We start from the raw sequence: 9,531 nt of genomic DNA on the forward strand, positions 1-9,531 counted from the left end.
TTAGTTGGTCAAGGCCCGCCCATAAGGCCGTTTTATCGACATGTCAACAACCAATCACAGTTCATTTCGTTCAGTGTCACGTTTCGGGGCGTGGAGCTGCTCCCACAACAACAGACTAGCGTGCAACAAGTCAGTCTTTAGGTGCGTTCGACTTCATGCGGCGCCGCAAGAAATCGGCTGCCGCCTTACAAAACAATGCATTCTGGTAAGATCATTTGTCCGACTTTGATCGGCGCTGCAGCCGCCTTTCGATCACGTGTGCCATCAAAGTACCGTGAGAGCAAAACGAGAGCAGTCGCAGAGGTCAGGCGCTGCAGCTGCTTAAAATCGGCTGCGAAAGCCTAGATGACGACACTTTATTCTCATTGGTCAGATTATGTGACGACAAGCACGACGTGTGCTGCGTGTTTTTTCTTAAATAAGTTCCTGTATGGAATCAATCTTTATATTGAATATCTAATATTCAAACAAAACATTATTGATGAAAATGAAGATTAGGCGATATGGTAAATATTCTTATTGTATAAGAGTAAAGTTTGGGGAAAAAAACTGGTCAACCAGAGGCCGTTTTTTTTTTTTAATGGATGCTGTGAGAGGCTTCACTTCACTGAATAAACTGCTTATATTTGAAAAATGTCCTATAGCTAACTACAAAACCAAGATGCAAATAATAAACGTCATATTGCATTACATTAAAGTAACTCACATACTTGATATGATCAACAAAAAAAGCAAAACGATTGTATAGAATAAATGATAGGGAAACGTTTTTCTTTTATTTATTTATCTTATGTAGTTTCATTTCTTCTTTTTCTTTATTCCTTTTTTTTTTTTGTATGTTTGGAATACAGTTTCATCCTCTAGAAGTGTCCGACTTGACTGCCGTCTCTTTACTACTCCCCCGACTGCAAGCGGCTGCTCTCGCCAGCCGGCGGCAGGCTAGTGTAGTGCATCTCGAACGCACCTATTGAAATAACCAGCATTGAAAGATAACGAAGAAGAGGGAGAACAAGCAGTAAGTCAGTAATTTGTTCGCGAACGTGGCAAATGTGTATAACAACAATGGCGTCTGCATAAGCACCTTTTAGCAAAACGCTGAATTAACCAGTCTGCGCTTTGTTTCCCGGCGGACCGAATATAAACGCGACACTCGCGTCTCCTGGAAATCCGGTCAAATTCAACGAATCAGATGATGACTTCGGCTGTGTCCAAATTCAGGTGCTGCGTCCGAAATCGCCTACTTCTCTACTATTTAGTAGGGAAAAGCAGTAGGCGAGCAAATAAGTATGTCCGAATCCTAAGTATTTATAAAAGAGTAGGCGAGAATTAGTAGGCGAATGCACTAATTCTCGCGAGATTCGGGTGTACGTCTACTTAAAGTGCGTCCGAATATGCCTACTTAACTACTATATAGTAGGGAAAAAAGAGTACGTGAAGAAAGAAGTACGTCCGAAACCTCAGTATTCACAAAAGAGTAGGCGAGAAATCCCCGGATGTCCTACTGCTTCAGCCCAGATCCTGAAGTCTTCATCGATGGATACTTTTCAATCCCAGGAGTCCACAGGAGGCCAAAACGTCATCATCGAACGTGATTGAGAACCACGGCGAGGGTGTTTACAAATGTGAGTATTACAACCAAAACAGGGTTCCCTGTCTTAAAAATCATATTTGTTGAGCTACTTTATCGTAAACTGTTGATTTGCATAAGGTGCCAAGATGTTATACAGTATGCTATATTTGTGATTTCGCTGTTAAAACATGTTTTATGACGTATAGCGAACATTAAGCTTCAGGTAGCACACACACGTCTTTAAAGCGGATTTACATAAAACATATACATTTTAAAGACGTTTAATAAATGTCTATTTAACAAATGAGAGGAAAATGTTCTAGACTAGAGCAACACACAACACAAAACATCTGAGTGAGTGATGGACGTTATGTGAGAATTCACTGTCACTGCTTTACATTAATGTAAGTAATGTAAATAAACACATATACATATAGTAGGCCTAACTGAACTTCAAACTCATTTCAAACAGAGCTATAACAGAACTTTTCTGATTCTTGATTTATGTGACTTTGTTGCAGATGTTTTGTGGTGGAGCAGGACCTGAAAGGAAAGGTGACTGCAGCATTTTTGGGGAAAAGTAAAATCCGAAACTTAATATAAAGATTGATCATTTTGTAACTTCCAATACAGAGATCTAATGACACTGTGCTGTTAAAATGACAGTTTTTGTATTATATTTGTGCGTCTTTGTATGATCTGAAATGTCTGCAGACTGGTGTGTGCAGTAAGAAAGGAGAAATCCACAGCAGCATCCTGGAAATGAGACCCTCCATCACTCCACCTGCCCTTTGTCTCATCTGGACCAGATGTTGCTGCGGTCTCTTCATCAAAAAGACTAGAAGACCAATATGTTTAATAAAGCTTTGCTCCATGTGTATTTATTTATGTTCATGGTTACTTTTATTATTTTACTGATTTATTCATGTTTCCTGATGTTGTCAGTAAATAAAATATAACATTTTCATAAGCGTATGCATTTATTCATTACTTCATTGAAAAAAACAACAACATTATGCTTGTTTAACAAAAAATATCATTAATTATTAGTCAGCATTTATCATTATTATTGTTGGTACGTGTTGGAGTGGGCTAGCAATGCATTCTAAAGTTATTTTAATTTCTAAATAGTAATACTTAAATTTTTCGAGTGTAAAATCAACAGTCTTCTCCAAAGGTAAGATCTTTGAGCAACTGATCGACGTCTCTTTTGTGCAGATGTTGTAAACATGGAGGAGAGTGTACTAGGGTTGTCATGTTACTGATGCCATGAGGTGTCGCTGTCGCTCAAATTTTTGTATTATTATTACTGCAGAATTTATAATTCCATACAAACTCAGGGAAAGACTTAAGTATCTTTAACAATGAACAATCATGACAGAAAACATAACTATAAAAGGTTTGCGTACATAGTACAAGATTAGATACAGAAAAAAATATTAAATATATTTGAATATTCATAAAATCGCAATGAATTAAAATTGCATTTGTTTTTGTTATTTATTTATTATTATTTTAAGTTTCAGGGATGAAAGGACAGAGAAATTCAGCAAGAAAAAGGAAAACAAATCAGATCCAAGCTAGTTTTGCACAATTTTGCCCATTAACATATTCAAGACAACAAATTTGGGGGTTTTAGTCATTTTAGTATTGTTAAAAATATTAAAACTTCAATCAATCCAAAATAAGCAAATTTCATCAACATCAAAATGTTTACAGATAGATGAATTAAATCCGTCGTTCATATCATTTCATGTTGCGCTTGTTATAACGTCATAGGTCACATGATAACGTCAACATGGCGGAACGCATCCATACTCAACGAGATTTGGCTGTTGAGTAGGTACTCTTTTAGCGCTCGTTAAGTAAGTACTTATTGAAATTAAGTACCTACTCATTGAGTAGGCGATTTCGGACGCAGCCAGGGTCTGCATCCTCCTTAGGATCCTTCCTACCAGGTTGAAGGAGGAGGGGTCCTCCAAAGACCGCAAAACCTGGAAGTAGGTGTCAGTGAATTTGGACAGCCTACACTTCTTTCAGTTCCCTCCCTTCCCCGTTGTTCATATCGTGTCGCCTAGCAACCGTGACAGCGCTAAGCAAGAAGTAAGGTTATCTGTACTGCACAAAACAAAATAACTACTCTTTCATCCCTAAAAGCGTTAAAAACATCTTCAGTCACTAACAAGAAATTAGCTGTGTGTAAGGGGATATTCACACAGGCAGTAAGAAAGAAGCTAGTTTACGAAAGTGATGTTTTTTAACATATATACATACAAATGTAAAAAAATAAGCTTAACGCTAAAACCAAAGGCCTAACTAGACAGCCGCTGTAAAAAAATATTTTTTGAAACGTCAGTTTTTTTAAAACTTCCATCATTACTACCGCTTGCTTCGTCCGCCATTATTTGAAAATTCTGGAAGCGCTCTGCCGAAAGGAATTGTGGGATAGGTAGGACAGGAAAGGATCCACCAGACCCATCCTTCAAATTCGGGGAAAAGGAGGACGTATTTGTGGGCCGCATTTGAAGGATCCTATGAATTTGGACAGCCTTCGTCGCGGCACTGTGACGTAACATCCTTCAAATGAGTCCTCCGAAGGATGTAGACCCTGAATTTGGACACAGCCTTCGACATTCCTGAAGTGTTTCCAGTTAAGTGTACCATATGCATCAGACGTTTAGCCAACGTTCCGTGGGCGTGACGTCTGAGGCTGAGACTACAGGTGCGTTCGAGATGCACTACACTAGCCTGCCACCAGCTGGCGAGAGCAGCCCCTTGCAGTCGGGGGAGAAGTAAAGAGACGGCCGTCAGGTCCAAGTACTCCTCGCTGCAGACTGTAGCGCGGTGACGTCAGGTACCTACGTCAGGTATGTGTTTACCGCGCATGCGCAAAGTGACGTATGGTATGCCTGTGTAATTTGCATTGCGTGGTGACGTTAGGCGTTTTCGCGTCGTTTAAAACGTTATGCGCATACTTAACATAATACTCTTATAAAACGTAAAAGTATTAAAAAAAGCTAAGGTGAAAAAAAAGGGGAAAAAACAGTAATATGTAGTACAGCACAAATCCATGATTTTAACCATGTCTGAGGTAAAATTATATTGGAATTACATAGTTTATTCTGTAATATTTGTGTAGTACAAGGTATTAACACTGTTGCACTTTATTTCACTGTGTATATTGTAACATTACTCTGCACCTTATATGTTTCTTATTTTAACCTTTCCACTGTCATGATTCTTGTTTATTTAGTATAATTATGGACATTTTTCTGTTGCTTTGGCAATTCTGCCTGTGGAATATTTAAGCCAATAAAGTAGTATTAGACTACATACAGTATATTTTCAGTGTCTACATCCCATTTTATGCATGGTGCCTCCAAAAAACCAAACTGATAACAGTGATCTTTTATTGCAAACAACAAAACAAAATATAATTGTATATACTGTGACGAGTCGGCTGCCTCCCCCCTAATTATCATCACCACCCCGTCCCTTTTTCGCCGCCCTTCTCCAGGCTCCCAACGGGAGTGGGTGTGTATGGGAGAGGAGAGTCGCGAAAACATCCCGGGCTGGCGGTGTGTGATGAAGAGCACGTGAACTGAATGAAGCCTCATCACCGCCGCTGCGGGTCCGGATGAGGACCGCACCCGTGACGGCTGACGGGCCAGGATGCCGGGCCGTTTCATCCCCCAGAAGTGCCGCGTAGGCGGAGGAGGAAGATGCCGCTGAAGAAGCCGCCGCCCCTCGCGCCCCGGACCTGAGCAGGCGCCTTCACGACGAGGACACCAGATTTCCCGTTTATTTGGACACATTTACCCCCTTGGAAACTTGTTTTCTTTTACTTTCTGTTTAATAAAAGCCTCTCCGAGGCCTGACGCCACACCCACTGTGTCTGTCGTTTGCTCCTCCCGCCACAATACATATATATTTTTATATATAATAATTAAAACTATAAACATGACACATGAGCACAAGAGAAAACAACAACAAAAATAGTTTAAAAAAAGTTAATGAACATGCACATGCGCACATTGCGCAGTAACGCCAGTAAGAATAGCGCGCATGCGTGTTATATACATACCATACGTCACTTTGCGCATGCGCGGTAAACACATACGTGACGTAGGTACCTGACGTCACCGCGCTACAGTCTGCAGCGAGGGGTGTCTCGTCAGGTCGGACACTTATGTTTCCGTAGTGTGCTGAAACATTTTTCTTAGCAGTATACTTTAATTTTAACTCTTAAACAATAAGAATATATGTTTACCATATCGCCTAATCTTCATTTTCATCATTAATGTTTTGTTTGAATATCAGATATTCGATAAAAATATTGATTACATACAGGAACCTAAAACACGCAGCACACGTCCTGGTTGTCGTCACATAATCTGACCAATGAGAATAAAGTGTGTCGTCATCAAGGCTTTCGCAGCCGAATTTGAGCAACTGCAGCGCCTGACCACTGAGGCTGCTCTCGTTTTGCTCTCACGGTACTTTGATGGAACACGTGATTGAAAGGCGGCTGCAGCGCCGATAAAAGTCGGACAAATGATCTTACCAGAATGCATTGTTTTGTAAGGCGGCAGCCAATTTCTTGCGGCGCTGCATGAAGTCGAACGCACCTTACAACTTGTCCGACTTGACAGCTCCGTTTTCAGCTCCTCCCCGACTGCTTTCGGCTAATCTCGCCGATCGGTCTGCGCAGCGCAGCATGAGCTCGAACACACCTGATAGTTTCGCTACGCCCGCGATACTTAAAACCCCTGGCCTTGTTGCTTCCCTTACCTGCTTAAAGGCACAGCCCCCGATTCCGGCTACATTAATTTGAAAGATTTGCCTAAAAACTAATGTATTTAATCTAAAATTGTGAAATACTTCGACTGAAGTGCCCTGAAAGTAGATTCCAGAGAGTGTTGCTTTAATTTCGGCATCTCAAAAATGCTGCAGTAAAAAGAGGCTCGTTTGAGATGAGCAAAATCTGCGCAGAATCGATCACCGGTGATCAACGCAAGATGCATGCCGGTTAGAAAAGTGTCCGAGTTACGTCCGACTTGCTCTGACATCGTGCTGACGTGTGCCAAAAAACTCTCGCGATGGCGAGGCGGCTGTGTCGGATTGAGCAGTCGGGCGCAGTAGCTTTTCACCGACTGGCTGACGACACATCTTAATGCTCATTGGTTCAAACAACTGTGATGTTGCGTTCTTTTCGAAAATGTTTTATTTTTTAATCTAATATCATTTGGTTATGTGTTTAAATGAATATTCCCAAACACTATGACAGTGCGATCTCTGTGTGTGATTTGTGATTGTTGTCATATTTCTATAAAAATATAAAATACACGTTTGTACTAAAGTAAAAATGGATGATAAATACGCCTTTCGTATGGAATTAAAAAGCAGTCACTTTGAGTGTTTTGTTCATCGTATTTATTTTCATATAAAAGCAATAGAACTTAAATTATATCATGTTTATCAGCAACACAGCAGGTGATTGTGAATAACGCGATATCCGCCATTACATAATATGGGACGTCCTGAATAAGAACTGATCATTGTTTTTTTCTACTTTTTAGAAATGGGGTCTATATACCCCGTTAAAATGTAATCATGTCCCATATCTCAAAAATGCTGCAGTAAAAAGGTTTCATGAGTTTTGCATATAATATAACGTCCTGACCCAGACAGCAAGCCAACATTGAATAAACATAGTTTTTCCATCTGAATCATCATTATGGTTGATGTTGAAATTTCAATGCAAAATAAATGTTGAATCACCATTACCATATCGATGAAAACCCGATGTTATTAATGTTGATGGCAACAATATTGGAACAACATTGATCTATAGTTATCCTTATGATTGATTAAGCATTGATATTTGGTTTATCGGGCGATCGCTGAATGTGTTGAAAAGTCATTGATTTATAGTTGACCGGGAAATGACGCTGTTGTTGAAGAGTCATCGGCATATAGTTGACCGGGAAATATGATTGAAAATGCATCAATATATATAGTTGACCGGGAAATTTGATTGAAAATCCATCGATTTTTGGTTGACCGGGAGATCAACACCAATGTACTGCACCGGACACAGCTCATTTCTGGACCAATTGGCACAAGCATACAGGTAAGCTTGCTTAATGTTCGATATGAATGAATAGTACCAAATCAAATACTGTTAGGTTAATCGTTATGATCGTTAATGTAGTATCCGACGCAGTGCTGAAATAGATAGATAGAATAATCTATCTGAAATAGATTTTTGTTTTACCAATGTGTCAAAATCTGCCAAAAGTACTTGTGGTTCTCTGCTAGGTTATAAAGTTAGCAAAACCTCATTGATGGATTCTGGGAGAACTTTGGGGTTTTTTCGTGTGTGTTATGCCTTATTTACTGTTTATCAGGCACGTGCACACATAGACATCAAAGGGGGCTTGAGCACCTGCCCTTTTTATTCCTGGAGAGAAAGTGCCCTTTTTTCTGGGGTGCTTTTTTTTTTTTTTTTTTTGAAAAATAATATATATTCCTGTTTGCGCACAGCTTCCCTGACAAACAAATATATTTATTAAAGAATAGTATATCTAAATATCAGGTCAGGAGTTCTGAAGCCAGAGCATGCGCAGTAGAGGTTCGTTTGGAGCCAGAGCATGCGCAGTAGTGTCGTGAGGCGGAGCCGCGGTGTCAAAAGTCCCGCCCAAACTCCCGCAGACCCAATCGCACGATCACAATCATGACACCACACCCCGTTTTTATAGCATCAAATAACTACTTAAAAGCGAACTTATTAGAAGAACGAACACCTGAGCACGAATCAGCATTATAAGAACTACCTCACACGATGGAAATCATCTTTGGAAAAAAATTATTTGAAATGTAATTCGATTAATTAGTTTGGCTCACGTTCCATTATATTACATGGAGAGGGCGGGGTTTATGACCTATACTGTTGCCAGCCACCGGGGGGCGATCGAAAACTTTTGGCTTGACTTTTCAGGACACCTACGGCACACCTGGGTACATTAATCAATAAAACTGAGTAGAAATAAGTTATTTTGGTTATTCTAATCTAAATATATACTTGAAACTAGTAGCATAGAAAATGTTTTCAAAACATGCACATTGTGGAATGGTTTCCTTTGCTGCTCTATAAACCCAGTGAATACTAAGGAGACCATGGTTTCTGTGTGAACTGATTATTTTGTAGACATCTTTTGAAAATTAAACAATTGCATGAGTTTGAGGAAGATAAAATTAACTTTTTAAATTATTTGTTTTAAAGGAAGTCAGTGTTGCGTTAATAATAATATAATAATATAAATATATAATAATAATATAATATATATACTTTTTTGTAAAAAAAAAAAAAAAAAAAACTAATTATGAGAAGTGCCCTTTATTTCACTTGAGCCCCTGCCCCTCAAAATGTCTGTGCACGTCCCTGCTGTTTATGTACGTGTTTTAGTGTAGTGTGATTTCCATTTTAATTCTACCCCGTGTGTGACCCTTCGGCAAACACCTATGACTTCACTCAAGCCGTACAGAAGTGGCTGCGCTACGCCCCAGACCGAGCGGGAGGAGCTACGGACGCAGCAGGAGCCAGCACTTCAAAAGAAAAAAAATCAAATAATACAATAAAAATTATTGTTTAATTTTTAAAGAATGCGTGGGGTGTCATTTGTGCTAGTCTAGGTTATAGCCTAAAGGTATAGTTTCTATTTTCTATATTTTGCTAGCCCATCCTGGCTGTCGATAAAGCAGGATTATAGCCTATTAATAATGTTTTTAATATTATATTAAAATTACAGACCTTCAGATTAAACCTGTGGTATACTAAAACACCATTGAAGTTTTGTTGATATGCTGGAATTTCAACATTGTTTCAATATCCATTGTAATCGAAATACCATTGAAATTCTGTTGATCTCTAGGTATGATTTAAACGTTGTTTCAATGAT

General features: G+C 39.3%; 1 long non-coding RNA gene across 1 annotated transcript; it reads left to right on the top strand.

The window, feature by feature from the left end:
* Positions 1-1,644: 1,644 nt before the first annotated feature.
* LOC141293284 (uncharacterized) lies at positions 1,645-2,432 on the top strand. Its single transcript, XR_012340701.1, has 3 exons — positions 1,645-1,974; positions 2,092-2,125; positions 2,285-2,432. It is a non-coding gene; the product is annotated as an uncharacterized lncRNA (long non-coding RNA).
* Positions 2,433-9,531: the final 7,099 nt, after the last annotated feature.

The sequence above is a fragment of the Garra rufa genome, chromosome 20 (genome assembly GCF_049309525.1).
Source record: "Garra rufa chromosome 20, GarRuf1.0, whole genome shotgun sequence".
Classification (NCBI taxonomy): Eukaryota; Metazoa; Chordata; class Actinopteri; order Cypriniformes; family Cyprinidae; genus Garra; species Garra rufa.